Source organism: Equus asinus, chromosome 25 (genome assembly GCF_041296235.1).
Source record: "Equus asinus isolate D_3611 breed Donkey chromosome 25, EquAss-T2T_v2, whole genome shotgun sequence".
Lineage (NCBI taxonomy): Eukaryota > Metazoa > Chordata > Mammalia > Perissodactyla > Equidae > Equus > Equus asinus.
Genome location: NC_091814.1, coordinates 52,108,788 through 52,124,841, shown reverse-complemented (window position 1 = coordinate 52,124,841; position 16,054 = coordinate 52,108,788). Strand labels below are relative to the sequence as shown.

General features: G+C 42.5%; 1 protein-coding gene and 1 long non-coding RNA gene across 3 annotated transcripts in view; one reads left to right on the top strand and one right to left on the bottom strand.

Annotated features, from left to right (window-relative positions):
- NME7 (NME/NM23 family member 7) overlaps window positions 1–16,054 on the bottom strand; it is a 227,262-nt gene that overhangs the window by 1,113 nt on the left and 210,095 nt on the right. The gene's annotated exons all lie outside the window — the stretch shown is intronic.
- LOC139041996 (uncharacterized) lies at window positions 3,580–15,362 on the top strand. Its single transcript, XR_011498158.1, has 3 exons — window positions 3,580–3,683; window positions 4,179–4,312; window positions 15,098–15,362. It is a non-coding gene; the product is annotated as an uncharacterized lncRNA (long non-coding RNA).

The window sequence follows — 16,054 nt, the reverse complement described above, 5'->3', positions numbered from 1 at the left end:
TCCTTTTAAAAAAAACAGCAAATGCTGAGCTGCAGTTTTTAGGAGCCCGCCTTACCAACTGAGGAAATACAGCAAAATCAATAAACTAACAACATACCTACAGAAAGCTGGCTTCTCCAAAAGTAACCCATGGCTTATAGAAATAGAAGGCATCATTCCTCTAACACAAGATGGTTTGTCTTGCTGGAACATCAGCTCATTTTGCAGGGTGTACCTGAGTCTTTGTGTATAAGGTTTGAGAACGAGGGGAATGGCTTTAGGTCTGGGGAAAGGGGAGCATTCATTCAACTTGGAGGATAGTTCACATTTTGGAGGCTGTTCGCAGGTCACAAACTTGGTCAGACAAATGTAACCCCTGCGTCCTGTGTACCCTGTACCTTCTGTCCTGAGCCACTGTGTGCGTGTGAGCATGTGTACGTGTGTGTGCTCCCTGCCTAGCAATTCCTTCAAGATTCTGTCCAAATCCTTCTTCTCCGTAACCTCTCCAGACTGTGCCAGTCCAGCCCCACATGTGATCCCTGGGGTATAGCACCACTAGGAGATGGGGATGGGGTTCGTACTCTGTGGCTCCATAGAGACTTGTTCACGGCCTGCTCTGTGCCAAGCACTTCTAACAGCTAGGGAAAGATCCTCGAGTGAACAGAACACACAAATCTGTCTTCTTTCCCCTGTGGCTCACATTCTGTTAAGTACCTGCATGTTTCTGGAACTCTCGCTTCTATGCATTTATCGTGTCTTTCTCTTCTCAGTTTACTCCATCCCTTGTCAGGTGGCACATTTCTTGGGTGTAGGGAGAGTGCCATCTACCTCATTTGAGGTGTTCTTATCGCATCCTGGAAAGCGGTTCTCACACAAGTCCAGTCAATCAAATACTTAATTTCTCACACAGAATAGAAAGGGAATGAGTTTGTCCAAGGCAGTGTTTCCCAAAGATGGGCTGAGTACCACTTGGAATCAAAAGCATTAGAGGAAGAGTGGCTCTTTCTTCACTTCCTTCTCCATTCACCGTATTTTCCCTGAAGGAACGCTTCAGTGTGGCGCTAGTATATCTTCAGCCCATGGGAAACGGGCCTTAGGCTCAGAACCTGTGGCAAGCGGTCTTATCTAGCTAGGATTTAATAACTTATTTTCATTGCATTTATTTTATTACCTTCAATTAAGGACAAGTAATACTAGTTTTATGGCAGTAAAATAAATTTATTCAAGTATAACTGAATGGATTTAAAGAAAAATAGGAAATAAAATTTCAGATGGTACTCAGATATGGTAGAAATCATGAAAGTGAAAAATGGCTGACTGTAATTCAGGAAGCTCTGCCCAAAAGGCACGGCATTAACAGAAGCCACGGTTTTCTCCCGTACTTGTTCGGGCAAATCTCATTTGAACTCTTTTAGAACGGTAACATGCCTGCCTACTCAAGCTGTTCTTATTACCAGAGGGAGCTGCTCCAACTCCAAATTGAAAACATTATCAGTGAGCAGAGACCAAAACCCAGTTTTCAAAATCTTTCAAAGTCCAAAGATAGCTCAAATTCCCGGCTTCTTAAAGGATTAGTAACATTTCATTATCAGTGTACATTTGGCACATGGAGGAGAACTAAGTGAGGTTACTTTGAAAATCCAGGATGAAGGACCTTATGACTACAGAGGGAAACCATCCAAGAGTGTTCAAGAACAAAGTGAATTGAGTGAGTAGAGTGATCTTGGTTTCAAATGTAACAGAGAAAATGTGACTCTCTTGTCTTCCTTAGGAGGGGCTAGTACTAACCAGACATGTCACCTGCTCTCCTCTAGGCTCTGCAGTGGGAAAGATGACCAGGAAATAAGGAGAAAGTTGAGCCTGTTATTCTCCCAAGTGATGGCTGCAGTTAGCACCTATATCCTACCTAGTGTGAAACAAAGAGGGGTAGCCCTCAAAGGCAGATACCTTGGTTCATGTTTTTTTTTTTTTAAGATTGGCACCTGAGCCAATTTTCCCTTTTCTTTTTCTTCTCCCCGGCCCCCAGCACATAGTTGTATGTTCTAGTTGTGGGTCCTTCTGGCTTTGCCATGTGGGACACCACCTCAGTGTGGCTTGACACGTGGTGCTAGGTCCACGCCCAGGATCTGAACTGGTGAAACCCCAGGCTGCCAAAGCGGAGTGCGCAAACTTACCACTCAGCCATGGGGCCAGCCTCTAGTTCATGTTTTAATTCGTATTTTTCTCCCAGAGATTAAGGATCTCATTAAGGTACTGACTCTGACTACAGAATCCTGCTATTTTATTTAGCCACAAATTAACGAAAGCAGAAGTACTGCAAAGTGTAAGGGGACCAAATACACACAGGCGCCCAGCTCCGTCTGATCGAAAGCCACACAGGCACAGTGCTTGGGGTTTCTCTTTTACCATTAACTATTTTATAGGGTTCCCAATCCTCATCATAATCCCAGTTCCCCTGTGTCAATATATTATGATATTTTTCTGCAACTTTATCAGGATCGTGAGTTGCCTTAGGAAGGGGTAGTTTTTGCATGCCTCTGCTCCTGGGTGGGTGCCACCATTTACCTCCTGTCCTAACAGGCCTAGGATAATATCTACCTCCTAGAAGGACCTGAGGAGGGAATGTTCTCTTTTGAGGCTGATTATTAGAAGGCTTCCTCCTTGAGGGCTGTCCAAATTCCCTTACCGCCTCTCCAGGATGGGGTCAGAAGGTTTTTTCCCTTCAGGCTGCTGTTGCCCTGAACCTTCCCTAGAAGGCCAGGTTACATCAGCTTCTTTCCCCTGCTTGGAGAGATTTTCCCCAAGATATCCCATGTACAGAAAAAGAACAGCGAGAGCAATACTGCTAAGATTAGTAGCATGAGTAGGATCAGGAGCGGCCGACTGCCATCTTCTGAGGGTCCGCCGTGCGTTCCCTCATCTCTCTCCCGGACCGTTGTCCTTGGGTAGAGGCTTAGCTGACTGGTGGGCGGCTCCTGGCAACAAATGAATCCCATACCCTAAGAAAAGGCCCATATTGTAATAAAACTGTGACGTACTCTCTCCAGCTTGGTTCATCACAAAGTCTTTCAAAAACTGGGTTTTCATAAAATCAGGACTCTTACAAGCAGTCTGCAAAGAGCTACCTTTTCCAAGGAGGTGCATGTCTTCCTCTCGTGTTGGTCCTATGCAGACCAGACGGGAGGCGGCATGGGGGAATCTGAGACCCCCCGATTCAGCCAGCCGCCGTCCCTGATATAGTCATTATTGGATTGGTCCTTTGGTTTAGGTGCTTTAGGGATCAAATATTTCATTCCTGCGAAAGGTGGCCCTTTAGTGCCCATAATTTGTTACAGGGATTTATGGTTATTACACTAGCGAGTGATGGGGAAGCATGAGACAGTCCTGCAGAAGGCGAAGTAGGATCCATTCCTTTTGATAAGGAGCAGGGGTTGTAAATGACCAGGGGTGAGGCGCAGGCCTTGGGGAGGGCCTGATGGTTCTGCCCTGGAGCCTCTGGGAGAGGGAATAGCACACAGCTAACAGACACTGCGGGTTGTGCAACAGAAAATGAAATATAGCATGAGGAGAAGTCCATGCAACAGAAACCTTTGTCTGAAGCTGACCTTTCTTCGTTCCTTTCATTCACAAATTTCTCCTGAGCCACCTGGAACGTGCCCAGCGCTGACTGTGAACTGGTGGAGGGGAATGTCCATACAGACAAGGTTCCTGTTCTCCTGTAATTCCTTCCTTCACACTGCTAAATATCTTAAATGGCCTAAACTATTCTCACCTATACTTGATTCCTTTCTCCTCCTTCTGCCCGCATTCACTTAACTAACATACTGAGCACATCCCATCCAGAAGTCAGTGTCGGGTCAGACCTAGTCCTCAGAAATCTCATAGCCTAGAAGGAGGAAAAGCTGTGCAATCAAATAAAATCACTACAGTGTGCTAAGGTATAAGCAGAAATAATTAACTGCCAGCGGGGACACAAAATATTTCATTAAGCGATTAACATTTAACTTGAATTCTGAGGATGAAATGATTTGACATAGATGGAGGAACAGCACATTTTAGCCGAATATACAATTGCTATGCTAACGTGATGGGTAAAGATACGTTACTAACCTGAAGGTTTGTTCTCTGTCACTGTTAGATTTAAATAAGAACAACAGCTTACATTCATTTCATATGTAAACTCATCTCCTTCCCAACAGCACTGTGAAGTTGGTCCCCTCATCTCAGTCCAGATCAGGAGCCTGAGGCTCAGAGGTCCCCTGACTTCCCTATATAATAAGTGGGGAACTTGCTAAGTCGGCAGGACTGGAACTCCAACCTGTATCTTCCAACGGTAAGCCACACTGGCTCTGTGATCTCCCCTCGAGTAGACTCTGTATTTGCAGATGACTCTCTAAATTACTGCAAATTCCGTAACAATGGGATTCAAATACATGTAAATTTTTAATAATTGCTTCAAGTATAGACTCAAGAAAAGCTTCCAGAGAATCTCTCATCTTTGCTCTGAGTACACTGCAGAGCAAAAATGGGTCGCGATGCTGCTAGTGATTCTAGTCCTGTCTACCACTTCCCCAGTGGAACTTCTGGTGTACGCAGCTAGCATGCAAGCTCTGCGCGTTTTATTAAGTCTGGCTTGGTATCAGAGTCTCCAGTGGAGCTTGCACTGCTGATGCCCGGGCTCCACCACAGACAACCAAATCAGACTCTTTGCAGGTGGAACGCAGACATCTGTTTGCCAGTGGTTCTTAATGTTGGTTGAACATCAAAAACACCTGTAGAGTTATTTTTTTTCCTTTTAAATCAGAGTATAGATGTGCTGGATCATTCACAGAATTTATCCCACTGTCATGGAGTTCCAGTACCTGTGCCATAGAGTTTCAGATAAAATCTAGTCAATCTGAAGTTGACTGAGGTACAATTTTGTTAGTATTCCACTAATATGATATTGATTTTTAAATATATCCAGCTTATTCAGTAGAGAAGCAACTTTCACCTTCCTTGTGCCCCTTGCAGCCAAGGATGGCTTTATTGGCATGTTAGCTGTGCTGCTGCACAGGGCCACATGCCCATTTAACGTCCGCTGTCTCCCTCTTGAAGTTCTTAATCTTTGAACAAGGGGCCCCACATTTCCGCTCTGCACCAGTTCTGCTTACAGCCATAGGCCTCTACACTAGGGCTACTTTTGCTTTTCCTGTTGGCTGAGTGGACAATGTGGTTGAAAAGGCTGCTTTTAAAACAAGCAATGAACAGGTCTATCGTGAGAGCTGGTGGGTCGGGGAAGATGCAGGTTGAGGCAGGCTATGGACGATGAGAGCTGGCGGACCTGCCGGGAGAGGAACAGAGGCCCAAGCCTGCACGCCCCAGCCTCGAGCGGGCGAGGAGCAGAGGGCTGAGCTGCGGGGACGGCTGCAGAGGCTGTGCACACGGGAGCCTGAGTCCTTTCTGAACTTTTGCTGAGTCCCTCTGCCTCTTTGTCCTCCCTCTCCAAGTGACTGCTTATTTTTGGCTCCCAAAATAAGGAGCTCAGAAGTGGACACTTGTGAGGAAAGAGGTGGTAGCTGGAGGAAGTCCACAGGTCTCCAGAAGGAAGGGCTCAAAAGAAACCTTCAAGCCTTGATAGAAAGGAGAAGGAAACTCTATCCTTGTCTGCTCTAGCAGTGGAGAGCCCAGAAAGCCCTCGGGCTGCAGACGTGCCCCCTCAAATCTACTCACAACCTACAAAAGATAAAGCTGAACTTAGTCATACGACTATCTCCTGCAGATACGTTTATCTTCTCCATAGGTTCAGAAGCCACATTTGAAATGTTTTAAGATAAAATGAGAACTTCATATGAAAATGACTATATATTTCAGTAATTCTGTAAACTCAGTGTCCTCAGAGTTCTCTTTTAAAGACCTCTTGATTTTCTTACTGCCACCTACATATGAAAACAGCGCTCTTTTTAAAGCTGGAAGGTAATTACTCCTCCACCCAGAATGCTGCTGGTCAGAAGGGTGCTGCCCTTCCTCTTGAGGGGAAATACATACCTCTTTTCTAATAGAACCAAAGACACAGGAGTCCTTCCCAGAAGTTCATTCTAAAATTGTGTTTCGTGACTCATCATTGTTTGGCTTCTTCCGCCTTGAAGGTGGTTTTGGTTGTAATTAGCCCCTCAAAAAACCTAAAAAATAGATGTCTGTTGCTTCTGTTCCCTTCTCCTCCCCGCCCCCAATGATTACAGAAGTACTCTCTGAGAGCTGCTATATCTCAGTGGGAGTCACGCATAATTTTTCAATGTTTACATTTAAAATTTTACTTAGTCTTAAAAAAAAATGGAGTCCTTGCAACATATTAAATGCTTTAATAGATTATCTTGTGTACTCGTTACAACTAACGTTATGAAGTAGATATTATTAGTCCTATTTTTCAGTTGATGAGACTGACGTTTCTAGAGTTAATAACTCGCCTAAGGACACACAACTCTGTTTAGTGCCTCAGGTTCTGCCTATGCTGGTTAATGCTCACACTAGGGAGGGAGCCTGGCTGTAGGGTTTTGACTCCTGGCCTTGCCATTTCCTGGCTGGATGACCCTGAGTAAGTTACTTATCTGTTTCTCAGATTCCACGGCTATAATATAATAATACCTATTATATAAAGTTGTTATGAAGATTAAATAGTTAATATATGGAAAGCGTTTAAAACAGTGCCCAGCATATAGTAAATCCTACGTAATAAATATCATTATTGTTGGTTCTCCAATATTTTCGCAATGCTGTGGCCCGTCCTGCTGTATGTCAGTGAAGCCATGGGTTTCTAAGCAATTCCATCATGATCTGAGAGCCAAAACTGCTGGGGCAATTCCTGCCTGTCAGAGGAGAGCCTACATAATTAATCTGGTCATGAACAACAAAGGCAGCTGAGGACCTTCAAAGACAAAGACAGTAAAGAGACACAACCAAATGCAGCATGTGATCCTTGCATGGATCCTAGACCAGAAATATTTTTCTTCTTTTGCTACAAAAGACATTTGTGGATAAATCTGGTGAGATTTAGTTGTCTGTACATAGACAGTAGTACTGTATTAATTTCGAGACTTCTAATCATTGTTCTGTGGTGATGGAGGAGAATATCTGTGTTTGAAGAAACATACAGTGAAGAATTGAGAGGCCAAAGGGAATCACGTCTGTAATTTACTGTCAAATATATATATACGTAATAAACAGTTAAATTAACACATACACAAAGAAAGAGAGAGAAGAGAGGACGATTAAGTAATGTAGTAAGACATTAATATTTGGAGAATGTGGGTAAAGGGTTTGTGGAAATTCTTTGTACTATTGTTGCAATTTTTCTTTAAGTCTGAAATTATTTAAAAATAAAATGATAAAAATATTAACCAGTAGGAAGAATAGCACAGGATAGTGAAAGAGTATTGAACGTGGACTTGGAAGATACGAGTCTGATTCTAGCCACTATTTCTTAGTGTTCTTAGGCAAGTCACGTAAACTCTCTTAGTGTTTCCTAATCTGAAAATCCAGGATAATAAAAGCTACTTCATTGGGATGATGGAGCGTGTAAGTTTATGAGTGGACTTATAAAGTTGCAGCACATTGTACAAATCATAAACTTTCACGATGCAGCTCAGATGGGCTCTGCCACAAGCCAGTGACAGTGCAGCTAAGGGCTCACCTGGGAGTGTCAGGCAAGCAGGGGAGAGAATTCAGGTGAACTGGACACTTCATGCTAGGAATTTACTTTTGCCGACTCACTACAGAGGAAAGGTTTTCGACAGGGAACATATTCGGTCCTTAAAATTAAAAAAAAAAATGCCTTCAAATATAAAAAGAAAATGTAAACAGAATGATCAATTCTTAAGATTACTTATTTTCAATCTGGTTGTACATCAGAATCACCCCCTGAGCTCTAAAAAACAACAAATAGAAGCTTGGACCCCATCCACGTGGATTCCGATTCATGAGGTCTTGGGAAGGTTCTAGACGCCTGCATTTTCAAATGGCTCCACAGATACTTGTGATGTTCACTGGTACTGCAAACCACTACCCCAGATAGAGTTAGTAGGTGCCCAGAAATCGGGGCTGGAACCAAGCCCACCTGATATTGCCATAAGTGATCTGAAGGAAAGAGAGAAATCTCCAGTTAACTTGGCTCTGGCTAGTACCAGGGGCCCTCAACATGAATGATGTGCCAAGGTGAAGGGTGAGGCCTCACACAACGAAATGGGGAATGTGGGCAAACAAAGGAGACAGTGAACTTCAACAGGGTCATCTTGGGTATTCACAAGAAAGAAACAAAAGCAGGCTCACAGAAAGAGTTTGATAAACAATAAACAGTGACTCAGGGAAGGGATCTTGGAGTATGTCCTGATGGTGCCCTAAAGACTTGGGCCTAAGGGACAATTGCTGTCTGGGAGGCCCTCACTGTAGACTGACCTCATAAAAGATACTGGAAATTAGGGAAAATACAAGGAATTACAGTACCCCACCCCCCCCTTTTTTTTTTGGTGAGGAAGATTGTCACTGAGCTAACATCCATTGCCAATCCTCCTCTATTTTGTATGTGGGACACCACCACAGCATGGCTTGATGAGCAGTGTGCAGGTTTGCACCCAGGATCTGAACCTGCAAACCCTGGACCAATGAAGTGGAACATGTGAACCTAACCACTATGCCACCTACAGTGGCCAGCCCCTATAGTACCCTTTTTTAAAAACCCACAGTGTATTTGTTTCTTTGGAAGTTCTTGTTGCTATACTTCATACGCATTTCAGTTAGAAAAGCTCTAAGATGAAAATAATCAAATTAGAAATTAGAAAATAGTAACTAAAATTATTTAGAAGACCGGATGTTGCTTTTATTTTTTTTTAATTAATTTTTTTTTGAGGAAGATTATCCCTTGAGCTAACATCTGCTAATCCTCTTCTTCTTCTTCCTGAGAAAGATTGGCCCTGAGCTAAGATCCATGCCCATCTTCCTCTACTTTATATGTGGGATGCCTCTCACAGCATGGCTTGACAGGTGGTGTGTAGGTCCACACCTCGGATCCAAACTGGCGAACCCTGTGCTGCCAAAGCGGAGCATGCGAACTTAACCACTGCGCCACCAGGCCAGCCCTTGGGACATTGCTTTTATAAAGCCATATTAGAAAAGTGAAAAAAGCTCTTAAAGGAGATAAAAGTTGAGAGAATATATAATCAGAATTTATTAGATAATGAGAGGATCAGTTGGGATGGACTTTTTCACTTAAATCCAGAAAGAAACTGAGCGGTAAATGTTGAGGTAATTTAAGACTTAAGAAAAAATGACTGCCTTACATCCAAAGATTTAAGGGGTCGAAGTGGTTAGAATTATATGTTGATAATATCTTTTGAGGGACAATTTGAGGAAGATGTTGAAGGAATTTTCTTAATCTTTGCTAACAATGTTATTAAAGCCAACTGCCATATTTTCTATAAAATTCTTCACTGTTACTAGCAAAAAAAGTTATCCTAGGCTAAATATACGTAAGTGAAATTTCAAGCTTCTCATTACGTATTTAGAGTTTGTCGCACAGGTAAGGTTAATTGAGACAATGACCCTGGGCTGAGGTGGCCAGCACTCGGGTGGGTAGATAGCAGCTTGGGAGACGGCTGCAGAAGGAGACAGAGATGAGTCGCCAGCGAACACGAAGAAGACAGGGAGGCTCCCAGCCTGTGCTCCACCCACCGCCACTGTCAGTGCCCGGGGCAGTCTCTGAAGCGGACACAGCCTCCCTGCACACTGACTGCTCCCCAGCTCAAGACCTCCACTGGCCCTCTGTTTTGCACCGTCTTACATCAAATCTTCATTGCTTGGCTTTCACGAAGCCTGACAGTACAGCCCACTAGAAGCAGAGGCTTTTGTCTCCAGTCACTCTTTCTTTCCTGAGGCCCAACAGCAGAGGAAGGACTTCACCGCTTGAAATGCCCTTTCTTTCAGAGCTTCAGGGCAAAGGATGTTACCCTGCAAGGCGAGGGATGCCTTTTTTAGGTCTTCCTACACTCTAGAATTCCTCACACACAACAAACCACAAATACTTGATGATGAAATGTCTGCAGCATGTGCTCTCTCTTTCTCTTCCTTTTCACACTCTATCACTCACTCTCCCCAAGTTGGCCTCAGATTAAAAAGAGGCTTCTTGCCCAATCTCCATCACTGCCTTCTGCCAATGATGCTGATACAACAACAAACACTTACATTCATGAACAGAATGGAAAGGACTCTGTCCCTAGGCCAGCAAAGGCCATGGCTGGTTTGCAATGAACAATTTAGGGCAGTAAAGCACTGGAGAGGATTTCAGGAGGGTAAGAAATGAGTGGCTACATTCCTATTAAAAAAGGAAAGTGAATAAGGCTTCCAGAAAGAAACAAGTAGGACAGAGAAATGCTTCAGACAAATACTTTTTCTATCATGAATTAATTTATTTGGGGGGCTGGCCTTGTGGCTTAGTGGTTAGGTTCAGTGTGCTCTGCTTCGGCAGCCTGGGTTCAGTTCCTGGGTGCAGACCTACACGACTCGTTGGCTGCCATGCTGTGGTGGCAACCCACATACAAAATAGAGGAAGACTGGCACAGATGTTAGCTCAGAGTGAATCTACCTCAAGCAAAAAGATGAAGATTGCAACAGATGTTAGCTCAGGGTCAATCTTCCTCAGCAAAAAAAAAAAAAAGAAGAAGAAGAAGAAGAAGAAGAAGAAGAAGAAGAAAGAAAATAATTTATTTTCAAACAAGAATATCAGTGGCCCATAAAAACTCCAAAAGTTCTTTAAGTTTCTGGAATAGCATAAAACAACGAATTATTTAAAGCCTTATCAGTTTAAAGATTCCAGTTAGAGTAGCTTGGTTCTTAGTTTCTAGCCTTATTTTGAATGGTATATTTCTGCTTTGGCCTCATCAAAAGTCTAGATAATGTATTTAAATTAATGTTTCATACTCTCTTAAACTACTTAGAACAGAACAGTAATGTCAAAGGCTAAAACAGAACCCAACCAATTAATATAGGTGACTGTACTACTGGCATACTCCTCTGGTGCTATTTTCAAGATTAATGTTGACAGATTCAAGAAGCGATTTAAAACAGGGAGATGTCCTCTTTTGGGGGATTCTGTCTTTGGGAACTTTACAGTAGAGAAAGGTGACAGTGTCTCAAGGTAACAACAGTAACGAAAGGAACAACAACACTGAAAATAATGTGGCAGAGATGGCCAGTGCCCACCCAATGCTCATTCTCCCTTTTCCTCTAGAAAGAGAATTTTGATTCTGTGGGGGTAACAAAGTGTACAGCCTCTGTTACAGGCATGGGGGGGGGCAGGACTGGGACCAGTTTCTGACCAACGTCATATATGCAAAAGCCATTGGGTAGGGCTTACAGGAAAGCCCCTTAAAAGCACGCACGCTCAGCTCGGAACATCCTTTTGCCCTTTACGCTTCAGTTCTTTCTGCCTGGAATGAGCATCTGATGGTAGAGACAGAGTAGCTACCTTGGAACTAAGAGGCAATTACGAGGAAAAGGCCAAGATTACCACAGAGATTACAGGCCTGAATTCTTGAGCTGCTGAGCCAAAGCCTGTCACGGCTACCTCCTCACTTCTTGTTTCATGATAAGAAAACCTCTAATTTGTTCTATTTTTGGCACTTCTGTTCCTAGCAACCAAATTCTTAAGGGATATGAATAACAGTAATAACCATGACAGTAATGGTGACAACGACAGCACTGTTCTAAACGCTTTGCATTCACTATCTCATTTAATACTCACTGACCCATGATTATGATCTCTGTGTGACAGTTTAGGAAACTGAGGCTTGGTCCCATAGCTAGTAAGAAGCAGAGTTAGGATCTGAGTCCTGGCAATCTAATTTCAACTGTATGTGTTGCGCCTTTGACCACCTGCTAAGCGGAGCACAACAGCAGTAGCGCAGTTGGGGTTCTGGGTTATGTGTGCTGTTCTCCACTGCTATTCTCCTTTATGCTAAACACATATGTCCAGTGTAGGCACCTCCAATAAAGATTCCTAAAACATCCAGAATTAATGTTTAAAAAGAGTGAAGTCAGATCAAACAGAAAGAAAATCTTCCCTATGTGAGGATTCAGAACCATCTGTCCTGGGTCTGTCAACTTCCTCCCACTTCATCAGCCTGGGCATTTGAGCAGGAGCTCATTCTCAACCTGGAAGAGTCTAGGATGAGATCTTCATTGACGTTCTGAAGCCTTACCCTTTTAGATGAAACCATTACCAAGGGAGCTAATTAGTGTCAGCCTCAGAGTGTTTTCTTCAGTGCAGGCACCATGGCCACCGCCTAGGACCTATGACGGCCTTAGCACAGATGGAAATGATCTACCTTTAGCAGGATACACTTGAGCTGATTTTGAAAAAAAAACGAAAACCAAAAAACGAAAAAACACCACTCTGAAAACTGCCTATGATATTTCCTAAGGGGATTTTTCAGAGGCACTTTGTAAGCATGGAATGACCTTTCTGATCACAACTGCTCTTTGAATCAACTGTAACACAACAGTAAATTTGAGGGAAATTTTTAGATACTGGCTATTATGGTTAGGTCAATTGAAAATTAACTGAATAGTTTGGAAAATCAGAGTCACAGAAATTAAGAACTGAAGAGACCAGAGAGAATTTTGTACAATTTCCTCAATTATATTTCTTTCTCTTTTTTATGCACTTGCCATTTCCTAAAGATGAATAATAGCAGAAAATGCTGATGTTTAACATTTCCAGTTCACAGAGATCCATTTTGGACATTAAAGCTAGAGATGCTTATGACAAATCCAATTAGAGATGGGACATACCAGTTTTCTAACCACTCTACTTTTGACCTTCTTGCAATCCAGTCTCTATGCTGCCACCAGAGTTTTCTTACCTCCTTCCCTACTTAGAAAACAAAACACAACCCATCACAACCTGGACCTAGTCCACTGCTCCAAGTTCGATCAGAACCACTGGCATCAATTCTACCATGACTACTTATTCCACTCAGATTTTACACTCTAGCTACTCTAATTTAAAATAATTACCTGAATATTCATTTTCTGTTGTATTTCTGGGTCTCTAGATATGCAATTCCTTTTGCCCATAATGCTCTTCCTGGACCCTCTTGCTCCCATACCCACTTTTGCACTTTGTGACTTTAGAATCTTTACTTTAGGCCACCAATCAACTAACAAACAGAAAACAAATAAAGAGAAACTCTTGTGGAACTTAAAAAAACTGATAAAAGGTCAAACTAATCATCCAAATCAGGAGTCACCAAACTTTTTCTGTTAAGGGACAGAGTAGTAAATATTTTAGGCATTGTGGGCCATGCAATTTCTGTTGCAACTACTTAACTCTGCTGATGTAGCTAGAGAGCAGCCATTGACATTATGTAAGTGAACAGGTGTGGCTGTGTTCTAATAAAACTTTATTATAATACCAGGCAGTGGGCCAGATTTGGCTAGTGGGCCCTGGTTTGCCAACTCCTCCTCTAAATTATGCTATGTCTAAACAACACGTCTCTACCTGGCAACATACAACACTTCCCAAGAATATATTAATAAAAAGCAAAATCATATAATCATATACAAGAGAAGATATTTTATCACAAGTCATATCTGCCATCTGGGATGCCTTCATACTTCTTATCAAAAAATCTAATTAAAAATAATTTAAAAACCCATGGAAGCTAATTTTTTAGAGTGAGGATTATTGATCATACTTGAGTAAGTGATATAATGTACATTTATATCATTTAACAATTCTTAGTACTTAACAAATGCTAAAGATTACACCAGTTGAACCCAAATGGAATACAAATTCACCTTGTTATTGGTGAATTACACAAGGTGTTTTGTTTTTTCATGTGGCTCCCTTCCTTCCTCACTCCTTCCCTTCTTTCCTTCCTTCCTTCTTTCAAGAGAATTGTCTGACCCAGAGAAGGAGCAAAGACCCACTCCAACTTTGATCATGGCACAAAGCCAGGTCAACTGTAGCTGAGAAAGAGCAGGGACTTAGAGTCTGGTGCTAGTGAAATCGGTGCCTTACTATGTTTCTTAATTGATACAAAAGGCTTTGAGTTCTCATCATAGCAGCGATCTAAGGAAAAGGTCTTATTTGTCTCCAGGGGACATTGTTCCCTATAAAGATTAAATATGTATGCTGCATTTGTATAAGTTCCTTGCACTGATATTACTTAAATATCATTATCTGAAAAACACTCCTTGCTTTTTGGAAAAAGCACTGAAGTGCTTTGAAACTATTTCTCCATTTATTCTGTATTGATAAATCACTCAATATTTAATATGCAGCTAATGCCTTCTTTCCCCCCCAACTTCTCTTCTTTAGCAAACTTTACGTGGCAGTTAGTCTCCAACGATGGCCATCATGAGTCACATCATGCAGTATTCGTGGCCTTGGGTATTCCCCCTACACTGAATATGCGCTGGCCTAGGACTCACTTTAACCAAGAGAATGTGACGGAAGGGACATTGCGCCAGTTCTTGACCTAAGCCTTAAAAAGGCTTTTGGCAGTCCTGAGCTGCCATGTAACGAGTGTCTCTGCTGGAGAGACCTCCACATGGAGAAGGAGAAGCTCTGAGCCTACATGGAAGGAGAGAGAAGCTCAGCTGTTCCAGCTAAGCCCTCTTGTAGTTCTCCTCTGCCTAAACGTCAGACACGTCAATGAGCTATCTTGAACAGTCTAGCCAGTTGAACGGCTGGGTGACTGAGGCCCAGCCAGCATCACATGGAACAAACAACTAAGCCCAATGAACCACAGAATTGTGAGAGAGAAGATGATTATTTTTTCAAGCCACTGAGTCTTAAGGTAGTTGATTATGTAGCAATAGGTAATCAAAACACCTTGAAATGATTACAAAGATTATATTAATATTAATGTTTCTTTTCTGGGAACCATTGCAGAGAATATTCTAAACACATAGAGTTCCACCTGGAGTTAGTAAAAAAGAAAAAATATATATTCTTCTGAAAAAAGCTTACTGACTCAGTCTTGACTTGGCCAAGAAGAATACAAAGTGAAAAACTAGATTGCAGAATGGGGTAATTTGGGGATTACCTATAATAAGTGATCAGACAACACATTTTTTTCTACAGAGAGAAGAAAACAGGTGCTGTGGATACATCATCGTGCTGGAGTCGAATGCAGACCTAGGTTTGAATTCCAGCATTGTTTACTTGCTGTGGGATCTTGGGCAAATCATTTAATATCTCCAAACCTCGGTCTCCTCAGATCCCAAATGAGAATACTGGCAGTCCTTTCAGGACTATTTTAAGGATTCAATTAGATAACCGTATGTAAAATTCTCGGCACAGCATTTGGTACATAATAGGCACTCAATAAATCTATTTTATTGCCTTTCGGAGGTTTCGTGACGAGAACACGGCTGAACTGAAGGCATAAGCCTTGGGGCAAGCCTCTGACGTTGGGCTACGTAGCTCCTCTGATCACCACAAGGTAACGAGCAGTTCCTCAGTGCTTTCCAAGGAGAGCACGGGATGTGGAGAACTGAATCCTGCCTCTAACCAACAAGTATTATGACGTCCAGATTCGACTACTGTTTTGAACTGAATTGTGTTCCCCCCAAATCCATGCATACCCCAAACACCTCCGAATGTAACTATATTTGGAGAAGGATCTTTAAACAAGTGATTAAGTTAAATTGGGGTTGTTAGGGTGGATTCTAATCTAAAACGACTGGTGTCCCTTAGAAAAAAAAAGATTAGAGGACACACACACACATAGTGAAAACAGAGGGAGAAGACGGCCATCTAAGAGCCAAGGAGAGAGGCTCAGAGGAAACCAAGCCTGCCGGCGCCTTAACTTTGGACTTCCAGCCTCCAGAACTGGAGGAAATCAATTTCTGTTGTTCAAGCCGCCATTTGTGGTAGTTTGTCAAGGCAGTCCTAGCAAACTAACACGGTTACTCTGAAAAAGATTCAGGTCAATGAGACACGCTAATAAACTGCAGGTTGCGAAGGGCGTGGAAAGAAAATATTGTACTGATCACTTCCTAGAAGAAGGAGAGATGGGGAAGAAACGAGAGGAAGGAG